The sequence below is a fragment of the Muntiacus reevesi genome, chromosome 2 (genome assembly GCF_963930625.1).
Source record: "Muntiacus reevesi chromosome 2, mMunRee1.1, whole genome shotgun sequence".
Lineage (NCBI taxonomy): Eukaryota > Metazoa > Chordata > Mammalia > Artiodactyla > Cervidae > Muntiacus > Muntiacus reevesi.
This window is the reverse complement of record NC_089250.1, coordinates 229,226,026-229,241,317: the sequence shown is the minus strand read 5'-3', so window position 1 is coordinate 229,241,317 and position 15,292 is coordinate 229,226,026. Positions and strand designations below refer to the sequence as shown.

The 15,292-nt window shown below is 38.2% G+C and overlaps 1 protein-coding gene across 5 annotated transcripts in view; it reads right to left on the bottom strand.

Moving 5' to 3' along the window:
- The window catches only part of PHKB (phosphorylase kinase regulatory subunit beta), a 220,438-nt gene that overhangs the window by 146,187 nt on the left and 58,959 nt on the right, over positions 1–15,292 (bottom strand). The window lies entirely within an intron of this gene.

The window sequence follows — 15,292 nt, the reverse complement described above, 5'->3', positions numbered from 1 at the left end:
CACTTTATCTCATTATCCCTCTTAAGTGGCAATACATATTCCCCCACCTCCACCCTACACACCTAATAAATAACATGTATGTACTTTTAAGAAAGACACAATAATAACACTAAAAAACCAAGTTAAGATTCCACCAGCAGACTAGAAACTTGACAAATTATAGGAAGAGAGAAAGCAGTAGGAAAGAACTGATGGAGAAATCAGAGCAGAGGAAAGAAAACACAGCCTCTTAAAATGATTCTCCCCTGTTCTCTAGGGTCTCTAAGCCCAGAGTGAACAAATACATTGATCAAGAGTAGACGAGGAAGCAGTCTAACCTAGATTCTCTCACAAATGATGAATGGCTGAGGCAGCTGAATCCATGACCTTTTCATTCTCAATCCCAACACAGACCTATCTGCCCTCAGAGCCTAGAACAGCTCGAACGTTTCAGTGAAGGAGAAAGCAACGAGGGTGCTGGAGCCTCACAGAAACAGAACAGAGCAATCTAGGTTTCAAAAAACACACATCTATCCCATCACTTCTCTATCAAAGAATGGAGCATTACACGCCTACAGTAAACTTTTTCTTACTTCAAACATTGGGGAAGGTCTTCTCAGCTTTCCCAATTTCTTGTTCAGTTCAGTTCAGTTCAGTCACTCAGTCGTGTCCGACTCTTTGCGACCCCGTGAATCGCAGCACACCAGGCCTCCCTGTCCATCACCAAGTCCCAGAGTTTACTCAAACTCATGTCCATCGAGTCACTGACGCCATCCAGCCATCTCATCCTCTGTCATCCCCTTCTCCACCTGCCCCTAAAACCTCCCAGCATCAGGGTCTTTTCAATGAGTCAACTCTTCGCATGAGGTGGCCAAAGTATTGGAGTTTCAGCTTCAACATCAGTCCTTCCAATGAACACCCAGGACTGATCTGCTTTAGGATGGACTGGTTGGATCTCCTTGCAGTCCAAGGTACTCTCTCTCCTTGCAGTCCAAGATACTCTCAAGAGTCTTCTCCAACACCACACTTCAAAAGCATCAATTTCTCAGTGCTCAGCCTTCTTCACAGTCCAGGCCTCACATTCATACATGACCACTGGAAAAACCTAGGCTTGACTAGACGGACCTTTGTTGGCAAAGTAATGTCTCTGCTTTTTAATATGCTATCTGGGTTGGTCATAACTTTCAAGGAGTAAGCATCTTTTAATTTCACAGCTGCAATCACCATCTGCAGTGATTTTGGAACCCCCAAAATAAAGTCTGACACAGCTTCCACTGTTTCCCCATCTATTTCCCATGAAGTGATGGGACCAGATGCCATGATCTTAGTTTTCTGAATATTGAGCTTTAAGCCAACTTCTTCACTCTCCTCTTTCACTTTCATCAAGAGGCTTTTTAGTTCCTCTTCACTTTCTGCCATAAGGGTGGCGTCATCTGCATATCAAAGATTATTGATATTTCTTCCGGCAATCTTGATTCCAGCTTGTGCTTCTTCCAGCCCAGCATTTCTCATGATGTACTTTATATATAAGTTACCTTACCTATTTCCCTGAGGAAATCCTGCTTGTATAAAAAACCATGTGTACCTTCATAAAACCAAGTGTCTTCAGTTTTTCCCTGGTCTTTAGAGTTAATTAGATTCTATAAAACTTATGGGAAATACTTTATACTTGTCAGGTTCCCAGGTTAAAAGCTTTGAAACCATCTAAATCCTTCTTCCTCTGATGACAAATTTCTCGAGTATATAGTCCATATACCTGCTTCTTCCCCATCTTAGGAGGACGTCAGGACCAAGACTGGAGAGACCCACAAGAAAAAACAGGTGGTCATGATTTCCTATAGCAGAGACTATTGAGCGGAACTGCTTAGGAATTAGTGCTGGGGTATTAAAACCTGAACTGTAATTCATGAATTGATTGAGGCTCACTTAAAAACTCGTTAAAGAATGCCCAGGGGATCCAGTTTTAAGGGGGTCCCCACAATATTGTGAGGTTTACCTCCAAGAGCTCAATCAAGTTCCCATAGAAAATATCCTAGAAAAATCCCCTCTGGCTTCCAGCAAGGAGAGAGCATAAGGAACAATTTTGAAATACACTGAAACATTCTGTTTTTCTTAAGAATGTCTCTACTCAGGGGAAACCTGTTAACCAAAGCCAGACCTGCTGGGCTATGAACACTCCTGGGGTTATTACATAAATAAGGTACCCTAAAACCTTTTCAAAACACACAAAAATAGATATCTAAAACTTATTTGGTCTTAAACCTTTCTTCAGATAAGGAATTATGGACCAGCATAACTTCTATGAACTCAGAAATATATATTTCTTGTACTTCATACACATATAATACTGTGCTTTAGTAAAGACTGGACACTTAGAAGAAATAAGCAATGGCTAGAACATGAAAATACAGATCACAACCATTTCCAAGGTCAGGGTATTTTATGTACTAATTTCAATTCTGACTCTAGTTTATGTACCCAATGTTGTTAGCCCCTTGCTCTGTCTTCACACCAATTTCTAATTTGTGCTTTTTCTAATATATGCCTTGCTTTGAAGGCATATATCTTTTGGATGCTTTTGGGAAAAAAACTGTAGAGAAAGATTTCTAATTTGAAACAGAATCAAATGTTTTCTGTGGTATTTTCTGAATATATTTAGCTTATGTATAAAATAATAAATCAAATATCTGAAATAGTTTCAAAATAGATCTAGATGTCACTGAAACAATTACATTTGGGAGATAGTGAACTGGTGTAATGATGTGCTAACAGAAAATTCTTAATGGACTTCATAAAACTTAAGGCATATGCAATTTTTAAAAAAGTAACAAATTAGCAATTAAGATGGTCTCAAATTGAATACACATTTCATCTATCTGAGCATGACTGTGCTGTTCATGGTCACCAAAAAATTTTAAATCTTATAAACCACAGGATAGTGGGGAAGTTAGTTCCACAGTGGCATTTATGGACCGAGGTTTCTTCCACCATTTACTCTATAATTCTCTGGGGTTTTCTGAGGATGAGGGAAGGAGCAGGCAAAAGAACAGAATTTACTTTTATCTACTATCCACACCAATTCATGTTTTCCTCAATTCACATTATCAGTCAAAATTTCTTCAAATACTGCCTTTCCCCAATTTTCTCTTTCCTTTTTATTCTTGGACCTTCTCATTCTATCCTCATTTATTCTCAAAATTCCTTTCATATTTGCTATCTTTTGACATTCTGGATAATTTCCCAAGAATTATTTTCCAGTACATAAATCTTTTCTTCAACAATGTCCAATCTACTCTTTAATATGTTCACTAATGTTTTAGTTGTTCATTTCTATCACTTCTAAAAATATTATTTCTCTCTAGTATATTTTTTATTCCAGCGCTTCACCCAGCTAATTCATACTACATTTAAGTATCAATCTCAATGATGATATTTCCTGGAAGAAAAAAACTTCCTTGATTCCCTAAGTCTGGATGAAATATATATCTTATTCATCATTTTTACCCTAGCATCTATCATTGCTTCTTATACATAGAAGTTCTTCATGAAATACGTGAACAAAATTGGCATATAATATACACATCTGTAAACACTGACAGAAAAGCCACTGATGAGTTATTTTTGTAACCGTGTTATACTATTACAAGTTATAACTGCAGGTACATCCAATTCTAAAGACCTTTCATCCAGAGATTTCAAAGAAAAAATTATTTACATCATTCTAGTAAATATACCAGCAGGCTGCTTGGCTCAGATGGTAAAGAATCTGCCTGCAATGCAGGTGACCTGGGTTCAATCCCTGGGTTGGGAAGATCTCCTGGAGAAGGAAGAAGGCTACCCACTCCATCATTCTTGCCTGGACAATGCCACAGAGAGAGGAGCCTGGTGGGCTACAGTCCATGGGGGTCACAAAGAGTTGGACACGACTGAGCAATTAACACCTTCACTTTCAGTAAATATACTGAAATAAATTACATAATCTATGCCAGTCCAAAATACTGCAACCAACTGAAAAAGAATAGCCATTTTCCAATACTGTTAAAAACCAAGTAATACAACTTGATTTAAAATACCCATAAAGGCCTTTACTAATTTTTAACTGAGCAAAGTGGAATTCTCATGATACAGTAAGCGGAAAAATACTAAACTCTTCCCTTAAAAAAATCCAGGAAGGCAATGTGGAGACACTGAATAAAAATAAAGGGATTTCAGAACTGGAAACCAATATCTTCAAAGAATGTTACTCACAAATCAAATATTTGAATGCAAAATTTAGCACTTCATCATTAGCGACTTCATTCCCATGGCAATTGAGAATCTGTGGCTAATAGTAACAGAATAGAAATGTACTAAAGTTGTAGAACTATGATTAAGGAACAAAAGAGATAACAGGTTACTGCAAAGGTTACTCTGTCACACTGTGGAATATTAATGGCACTTTTCCGTTTAACTCTTAATGAGAAACATAGGAAGATTATATATCCTAAAGTGAAAGTGAAGTCACTAAGTCAAGTCCAAAATCTTGTAAACAAATGACTGTAGCCCGCCAAGCTCCTCAATCCATGGGATATTCCAGTCAAGAATAGTGAAGTTAGTTGCCATTTCCTTCTCCAGGGGATCTTCCTGACCCAGGGAAGATCCTTATGTAACTTAAGTGGCACTTAATTACATAAAAAAGGAACTGTTCAAAATTTTAGTTATTTTCTCATGGAAACTTCAGTTCAGTTCAGTCTCTCAGTCGTGTCCGACTCTTTGCAATTCCATGAATCACAGCATGCCAGGCCTCCCTGTCCCTCACCAACTCCCAGAGTTTACTCAAACTCATGTCCATCGAGTCGGTGATGCCATCCAGCCATCTCATCCTCTGTCATCCCCTTCTCCTACTGCCCCCAGTCCCTCGCAGCATCAGGGTCTTTTCCAATGAGTCAGCTCTTCGCACGAGGTGGCCAAAGTATTGGAGTTTCAGCTTCAACATCAATCCTTCCAATGAATACCCAGGACTGATCTGCTTTAGGATGGACTGGTAGGATCTCCGTGCTGTTCAAGGGACTCTCAAGAGTCTTCTCCAACACCACAGTTCAAAAGCATCAATTTTTCGGCGCTCAGCCTTCTTCACAGTCCAGCTCTCACATCCATACATGACCACTGGAAAAACCATAGCCTTGACTAGACGAACCTTTGTTGGCAAAGTAATGTCTCTGCTTTTTAAAATGCTCTCTAGGTTGGTCATAACTTTCCTTCCAAGGAGTAAGCGTCTTTTAATTTCACAGCTGCAATCACCATCTGCAGTGATTTTGGAGGCCAAAAAAATAAAGTCTGACACAGCTTCCACTGTTTCCCCATCTATTTCCCATGAAGTGATGGGACCAGATACCATGATCTTAGTTTTCTGAATGTTGAGCTTTAAGCCAACTTTTTCACTCTCCTCTTTCACTTTCATCAAGAGGCTTTTTAGTTCCTCTTCACTTTCTGACATAAGGGTGGTGTCATCTGCATAGCTGAGGTTACTGATATTTCTCCCAGCAATCTTGATTCCAGCTTGTGATTCTTCCAGCCCAGCGTTTGTCAAGATGTACTCTGCATAAGTTAAATAAGCTGGGTGACAACACACAGCCTTGATGTGCTCCTTTCCCTATTTGGAACCAGTCTGTTGGTCCATGTGCTGTTCTAACTGTTGCTTCCTGACCTGCAAACAGGTTTCTCAAGAGGTGGGTCAGGTGGTCTGGTATTCTCATCTCTTTCAGAATTTTCCAGTTTATTGTGATCCACACAGTCAAAGGCTTTGGTATAGTCAATAAAGCAGAAATAGATATTTTTCTGAACTCTCTTGCTTTTTCGATGATCCAGCAGATGTTGGCAATTTGATCTCTGGTTCCTGTCTTTTCTAAAATCAGCTTGAACATCTGGAAGTTCATGGTTCACGTATTGCTGAAGCCTTGCTTGAAGAATTTTGAGCATTACTTTACTAGCATGTGTTACCATATGTAAAATAGATAGCTAATGGGAAATTGCTATACGTCAGGAAACTCAAACAGGGGCTCTGTATCCGGGATGGGGAAGGAAATGGGAGGAAGGTTCGAGAGGGAGGTTCGAGAGGGAGGGGATATATGTATACTTATGGCTGATTTATTTTGACATAAAACAACAAAATTCTGTAAAGCAATTATCCTTCAATTAGAAAATAAATATTTTTAAAAGAAAAAAATTAAGGAAAAAAATTGAGTTACTTTCAGAAGTTCTTGCTTTCCACTTACAGTGTTGCTGTTGTTCAGTTGCACAGTCGTGTCTCTGTGACTCCATGGACTGCAGCACACCAGGCCTCCCTGTCCTTCATCATCTCCCGGAGCTTGCTGAAACTCATGTTTACTGTGATGCCATCCAGCCATCTCAGCCTCTGTCATCCCCTTCTCCTCCTGCTTTCAATCTTTCCCAGCATCAGGGTCTTTTCCAGTTAGTTGACTCTTCACATCAGGTGGCCAAAGAATTGGAACTTCAGCTTCAGCATCAGTCCTTCCAATGAATATTCAGGACTGATTTCCTTTAGGAAATCAAGATTGCTGGGAGAAATATAAATAACCTCAGATATGCAGATGACACCACCCTTATGGCAGAAAGTGAAGAGGAACTAAAAAGCCTCTTGATGAAAGTGAAAGAGGAGAGTGAAAAGGTTGGCCTAAAGCTCAACATTCGGAAAACTAAGATCATGGCATCTGGTCCCATCATTTCATGGGAAATCAGCGATTTCCTTTAGGAAATCAATCCTTTGATCTGCTTGTAATGAAGTGACTCTCAAGCATCTTTTTCAACACCACAGTTCAAAAGCAACAATTCTCCAGCACTCAGCTTCCTTTATGGTCCAACTCTCACATCCATACATGACTACTGGAAAAACCACAGCTCTGACCATACAGACCTTTGTGGGCAAAATGATGTCTCTGCTTTTTAACACACTGTCTAGGTTTGTCATAGTGTTTCTTCCAAGGAGTAAGTATCTTTTCATTTCAAGGCTGCCGTCACTATCCACAGTGATTTTGGAGCCCAAGAAAATAAAGTCTGTCACTGTTTCCACTTTTTCCTCTTCTATTTGCCATAAAGTGATGGGGTTGGAAGGCAAGGTCTTAGTTTTTTGAACGTTGAGTTTTAAGCCAGCTTCCTCACTCTCCTCTTTCACCTTCATCAAGAGGTTCTTTAGTTCCTCTTTGCTTTCTGCCATAAGGATGGTATCATCTTCATATCTGAGGTTATTGATATTTCTCCTGGCACTCTTGATTCTAGCTTGTGGTTCATCCAGGCCAGCATTTTGCATGATGTACCCTGAATATAAGTTAAATAAGCAGGGTGACAAAATACAGCCTTGATGTACTTCTTTCCCAATTTGGAACCAGACCATTGTTTTATGCACGGTTCTGTTGTTTCTTGACCTGGATACAGGTTTCTCAGGAGACAGGTGGTCTGGTATTCCCATGTCTTTAAGAATTTTCCACAGTTTTTTGTGATCCACACAGTCAAAGGCTTTGCCGTAGTCAATGAAGCAAAAGTAGATGCTTTTCTGGAATTCTCTTGCTTTTTCTATGATCCAACGGATGTTGATAATTTGATCTTTTGTTCCTCTGCTTTTTCTAAATCCAGCTTATACATCTGGAGGTTCTTGGTTCACGTACTCTTGAAGCCTAGCTTGGAGGATTTTGAGCATTACCTTGCTAGCATGTAAAATCAGTGCAACTGTGCGGTAATTTGAATATTCTTTGGCATGGCCATTCTTTGGCATTGCCCTTCTTATTTCAGATTATTACAGTAATTTGGACTAATTATGAAAGCTAAATTTTCTGCTGTAATTCAAAAACGATCACTCAAAATGTACTTTACAGCAAAACACAACAATGTATTTTTTCATTTCACCAATATGAATAAATTCTACTCCACAAGAAGTCTTTTTACTGTTCAAATAGAAATCTTTTCTAAAATGGATACTTTCCAAGGAAGCAAGACATTCCTTATAAGTAATTCTAAAGTAATTGTAATACTGTTTAATAGATTAAATATATTATTATAAAAAATTACTGATTTTATATTTCTTTCTTATAACATTTCAAATAAAGAAGTAAATTCATATTAAGCAATGATCATTTTATGAATTTTAGATAATTTGTATTTTCCAGTAATACGTAAAGAGGCCATTCCAGCTTGTGTTGTTGTTGAGTTGCTAAGTCATATCCAACTCTTTGTGACCCCATGAACTGGAGCACGTCACACTCCCGTGTCCTTCACGATCTTCCAGAGTCCCGTTTACTATGCCTCATAAAATTGTCATTTGAAAAACTTTATCAGCTTTACTACAGTAACAATTAACATTTGTGAGTATGTCTGATGGTGACTCTATTTTTTATTTGGGTAAAGAAATCTACACCAATATACTATAGCCACAATTTTTTTTTTTAATTTCCCAACATTATCCTGAAAGGAGAGGCTATCACAATAACAATTAAAAATCCATTTTAGTCCTATGACTACCATTTAAATATCCCATCTCTTCTATATCCTATCAAAACCACACAAGCGGGACTTCTCTGGTGGTCCAGGGGTTAAGAATCTACATGCCAATGCAGGAGACACAGGTTCTATTCCTGGTCTGGAAGGATGCCGTGTGTCCTGGGGAAATTAAACCTATGCTCCACAACTACTGAAGCCCACGTGCTCCAGATTCCATGTGTCACAACTACTGAGTCCACACCTAGAGCCTGTGCTCCCCAACAAGAGAAGTCACTGCAATGAGAAGCCCATGGACCACAACAAAGAGTAGCTTGCTGCAACTAAAGAAAACCCACGCGCAACAGTGAAGACCCAGCACAGCCAAAAAGAAAGTTTAAAAATGAAAATTTATTAATTAATGTAATGGAAAACACTTAAAAACCAAAACTAGCAAACGAAATTCAATTTAAAAAATTTCAGAAGATAAATATGGAACCAGAAACAAATATTTATGTGTGGGAAACATTTTTATTTGGTCAATAAACTTATTTTTAAAAATTCAGAGACTGGCTTAGAAAAGAGCTCAAGAGATCATCTATACCAAATATGTCTTTCTGGGTATGTCCATTTTTAACAATTATTGGAAATCAAATTTTATTAATAAAAGATCTCCAAGGCCCTCTTTTCCAAATACTAAATAAAAAAAATCTGAATCCTCTCCAATGCCTGTAAAGTCAACTTAGATTACAGCAACCCAAACTAGGTGCAGTACTTCAAAAAAGGTTTACCTATCTGTGGGTAATAATCTTCATATTAAATAAAAAGTAACAATAATAAATCATAACAAAAAAATCATAACAAGAAACCTCTAAAATAAGCTCTAAAATAAATAGTCTAAATTATATATACATAAGAATCACCAAAAGAAAGATGGATTATCATTTGAGGTATGAATAATGTGAAAGTTTTGAGAGAGAAAGAGAGCATGGGATGGGAGTGATACGTGGGACACAGAATGGTAGCATTGATAAGACAGTGAATTTGACTGGACTGTTCTTCTAGGGGACAATCTTCCATCAACAGGTCAACATTTTGTCTATTTTAAAGTATCTGTTATTTATCAGTGACTAAGTGACTAAACTGAACTGACTGATTGACCAGTCTATATATTGGTGTGTATATGGTAGGCTTGTTGTTCAGTCACTAAGTTGTGTCCAACTCTTTGCAACTCTATGGACTGCAGCACACCAGGCTTCCCCATCCTCCACCATCTCCCAGAGTTCATATCCATATTCAGTGATACTATCTAACCATCTCATCCTCTGCTGCCCTGTTCTCCTTTTGCCCTCAATCTTTCCCACCATCAGGGTCTTTCCCAATGAGTCAGCTCTTTGCATCAGGTGGCCAAAGTATTGGAGCTTCACATTTAGCATCATTCCTGCCAATGAATATTTAGGAGATTTAGTTGATTTCCTTTAGGAGTGCCTGGTTTGATCTCCCTGCTGTCCAATGGACTCTTTTCCAGCACCACAACTCAAAAGCATCTATTAATCTGTGCTCAGTCTTTTTTATGGTCCAACTTTCACATCTGTACATGACTACTGGATATACTATAGCTTTGAATATACAGAGTTTTGTTAGCAAAGTGTTATCTTTGCTTTTTAACATACTGTCTAGGTTTGTCAAAGCTATCATTGACTTGAAAGTTGAAAGTTATCACTCAGTCGTATCTGACTCTTTGCAACCCCATAGACTGTAGCCTACCAGGCTCCTCCCTCCATGGGATTCTCCAGGCAAGAATACTGGAGTGGGTTGCCATTTCCTTCTCCATCGTTGGCTTAGAAGGCACTAAATCTCTTTAAGACATGACCACCACCACAACAAAACAAAATGAGGTAAAATAGACTTTCTTTAATCAATAAAAGCTGAGTTTTGGGGTGAGAGAAAAGGGTAAGAGAATATCTCAAGCAAAGTAATTTCCTGATTCTTATACACTTACACTGTGAAAATTCAATACACTGTAAATGGACAAGCAAAGAAAGCAAACAACCATGTGCAATAAGTAAGGTGACCATTAGCCACATGCGGCTGATTGCCATCAACTAGTCCCAATTGGAATGAACTTTCAGTGTAAAGATTTTGAAGACCTACCACAACATAAAGAGTATATAAAACATATTATTGAAACAAATTTCATCTGTTACTTTGATTTTAGCTACTAAAAATATTTAATTACATATGTGGCTCACATTCTGTTTTGATTGGACAGCACAACTATACAGGCTGGAAAAAGAAATAAATGCTTTACCAATCTGCCTGTTCAGCTGGAGGTGGCCTCATAACAGATCTGACCAACAGGCATAAGAAGACGTCTCTTAGGGACTTTTGGAAGGTTTTTGATGTTTCTGATAAAAAGGGCTACTTCTGATTAAAAGTAGCTAATACATCAACTTTATCAACCTTCCCCTTGCTTTTTGCCATGATGCCTGTAGTTAGAGTAGCCAATCTGAGATGATGAAGAGAAGAGAAACTGATGGACCAAGGAGCTAACCATTTCCAACACTGCATTATATAAGAAAAACAAGCACCTTTCCTTTAAGACACTGCAGACATCCCCAACAGACATAGGATGAAACAATCTACTACTTCATAATGAAGTAGTTATTAAATTTATTCAGTAACAGCTGTATAGCCAAAAAAATTAAAAGAGCCTTTCTATGTAATCACCTGATAGTTTTGTGTTAGTTTTTTAAAAAAGTCAAAGACACTAATTTGGACATAAATAAAAATTCACTGATTGTGAAATCAGTGAAGTGACAAGCATTATCAAGGTAATAGCTGAAGTCTAAGAACTTCTCAAATATACTGTTAAAAATGAGTATAAATATTCAGCAAAACAAACTGTATACCAATACTACTGTTACAAAAGATACAATGCCTAAGCAAAGTCCTGGCTTACAATAGGTGTTCACTCAATATTTGAGAATGAGTGACCGGTAGGCACTTAGTCACACATTTCTTACACAGAATCTCAGACGGCCACTAAATGTGCTATTTACAGATGTTTAAATGTGATAAAATATTTGCAGAATGTTGAAGCTTCCTTTTTAAAAAACAGGTATAATTGATGTAACGATATTATATAAATATCAGATATACAATTAAGTTATCTTTTACTGCAGTTATAAAAATACATTAGGGTTAACTGAGTTTATAGAAAGAGTAAACTGCAGGATAAAAAGCTGTTGGGGGGGTGAGGTATGAAGAGAAATTTACATTAAAAATAATTACAAATGGGAATTCAATTCAGAGAATAACAAAGATCTCAGAAAAACCAGTCATCCATAAAAGCAATAGGAATACTGACAAAAATCATAAAAATCAACTTTTTCAGAACTCTGAAACTTAAACAAGAGCTTGTAACAATGCAAGGAGCACTAAGTAAAGAAATCTCGTGTAAGTAGACTAAGCATTGGGATGCACTGAGTGGCTCTGTTTTCTATTCCCTCTCCCTTGCTTTATCGTAGCCTCATAGCAGTTATGAAAATTAGCGGACTAAAGCCAGCAGAAGGAACGAACAAGGCTTGGAGCCCCCAAACCACTGCCTTGGCAACTGTCACCATTTGAGGGGTCTGACAGCTTTCTGGATACATTCACTCAGAGCGGTCTTCTTTAAATGATCTGACCTGGAGCTTGTACAATGCATACAGCCTTATCCCTAGGCATATATTACACAGCTGCCTAGGCATAATCAGTGGCAACTGTTTAATATTTCAACTATCTAAAAACTTTTTTTTTTAAAGATGGGCCATGAGAAGTCCATGGTGGGCTGTGTAAAGCTCCAACATATCCCTGGGAAGCCATAAGGATATGCACATTTGTACACTTGTGCTTTCCTGGCAGCTTAAGTGGTAAAGAATCCACCTACAATGCAGGAGACCCCAGTTCACCTCCTGGGTCAGGAAGATCACCTGGAGGAAGGCATGGCATTCCACTCCAGTATTCTTGCCTGGAGAATCCCATGGACAGAGGAGCCTGGTGGGCTACAGCCCATGGGGTCACAGAGTCGGGCATGAGTGAGCAACTAAGCACAGCACACAGTTGTGTTCATAATTAGAAAAGACCTGAGACCTAATCTCACACCTCCATCTGAACTCAAAGCTTTGCAAAAGTAGCAAGTGAACGTTAAAGGAGAGTGACATACATCTACAAAGAACTGAAGATGATTTGGTGAGAAAAACATCTCACTAATAGGGAGAATCAGTAAAGATGTAGAAATTATAGTAAGGAACCAAAATTTAAAAAATGAGTTTAAAGTGCAATAGTAAGAATTGCATTCAATAATTATATCAAATCACTGAATTCAATAATTATACCAAAATCACTCCAAATTATTCTTGAGTCACCATGGAATGAGACTACAAATCAATAACAGAAGAAAATTTGGAAAATTCACCAATATATGAAAATGAGACAATAGCCTGCTAACAACCAAGGGGTCAAAGAAGACATCACAAGGGAAATTAGAAAATACACTGAGATGAATGAACATAAAACCATAATATAACAAAAAAAATGGGATGCAGCTGAGCAGGCTGAAGAGGGAAATTTACAACCACAAATGCCTGTATCTAAAAAGCAGAATGATCTCAAATCAATAACCTAAACTTCTACCTTAAGAAACTAGAAAAATAAGAGCAAAATAAACCCCTTCAAACCAGAAGAAAGGAAATAATAAGGACCACAGAGGAAATAATAAAATAGAGAAAACAAAAACAGTAAATCATTAAAACCAAAAGTTGATTCTTTGAAAAAAATCAGTAAAACTGATAAATCTTTATCCAAACTGACCAAGTAAAAGAGGAGCTATGATTTAAATTGCTAAACTAAGGAGTGAAAGAGGAGATATTAATGCCAACTTTGGAGGGGGAAAAAAGGATTAATAACCTAGATGAAATGGACAAAGTCCTGGAAAGACACAAACTACCAACACTGACTCAGAAACAAACAAAAATCTGAGTAGACACATAGTAAGGCACTGAATCAATAACCAAAAATCCTCATAGCAAGGAAACCCAAACCCAGGCAACTTCAGGCTGCACAGTGGTTCATATGGTAAAGAATCTGCCTGCAATGCGTGAGATCTGGGTTCGATCCCTAGATCAGGAAGATCCCTTGGAGGAGGAAATGACAATCAACTACAGTATTCTTGCCTGGGAAATCCCAGTGGCAGAGGAACCTCAGAGGCTACAGTCCAGGAGGTTGCAAAAGAGTCAGACACAACTTAGTGACTAAACAACAACAATAGCCAGCTTCACCAATGAATTCTACCAAATGTTTAAAGAAGAATTAACACAAATCTTTCATAAAAACTTCTAAGAAAGAGAAAGAAATGTTTCTTAAACATTTGAATGAGGCCTTTATTAAACTAATACCAAAGTCAAGGATGTTATACAAAGAAACAAAAACAACAAAATATACACCAATATCCATTAAGAGCACTGATGTGAAAATCCCAAAAAAACTAGAAAATGGAATGAAGCAGTATAAAAAATCTTACATGACAAAGCAATATTTACCCACCACATATTTTCAGTTCAGTTCAGTTCAGTCGCTCAGTAGTGTCCGACTCCTTGTGACCCCATGAACCGCAGCACGCCAGGCCTCCCTGTCCATCACCAACTCCCGGAGTCCACCCAAACTCACGTCCATTTTGTCAGTGATGCCATCCAACCATCTCATCCTCTGTCATCCCCTTCTCCTCTGGCCTTCAATCTTTCCTAGCATCAGGGTCTTTTCCAAGGAGTCAGTTCTTTGCATCAGGTAGCCAAGTATTGGAGTTTCAGCTTCACCATCAGTCCTTCCAGGGAATATTCAGGACTGATTTCCTTTAGGATTGGCTGATTGATCTCCTTGCAGTCCAAAGGACTCGCAAGAATCTTTTCCAACACCACAGTTCAAAAGAATCAATTCTTTGGCACTCAGCTTTCTTTATAGTCCAACCCTCACATCCATACATGACTCCTGGAAAAACCACAGCTTTGACTAGATGGGCCCTTTGTTGGCAAAGCAATGTCTCTGCTTTTTAATACACTGTCTACATTTGTCATAGCTTTTCTTCCAAGGAGCAAGCGTCTTTTAATTTCATGGGTGCAGTCACCATCTGCAGTGATTTTAGAGTCTAAGAAAATAAAGTCTCTCACTGTTTCCCCATCTATTTGCCATGAAGTGATAGGACCAGATGCCATGATCCTAGTTTTTTGAATGTTGAGTTTCAAGCCAGCTTTTTCACTTTCCTCTTTTACTTTCAGTAAGAGGTTCTTTAGTTCTTTGCTTTCTGCCATAAAGGCAGTGTCATGTGCGTATCAGTTTATTGATATTTCTCCCGGCAATCTTGATTCCAGCTTGTGCTTCATTCAGCTCAGAATTTCGCATGATGTACTCTGTGTATAAGTTAAATAAGCAGGGTAACAAAATACAGTCTTGACATTCTCCTTTCCCAATTTGGAACCAGTCTGTTGTTCCATGTCCAGTTCCAACTATTGCCTCTTGACCAGAATACAGATTTTTCAGGAGACAGGTAAGGTGGTCTGATACTCTCATGTCTTTAAGAATTTTCCACAGTTTGTTGTGATCCACACAGTCAAAGGCTTTGGTGTAGTCAATAAACCAGAAGTAGATGTTTTTCTGGAACTCTCTTGCTTCTTCTATGATCCAACAGATGTAGGCAATTTGATCTCTGGTTCCTCTGCCTTTTCTAAATCCAGCTTGAACATTTGGAAGTTCTCAATTCATGTATTATTGAAGCCTCACTTGGAAACTTTTGAGCATTACTTTGCTAGCG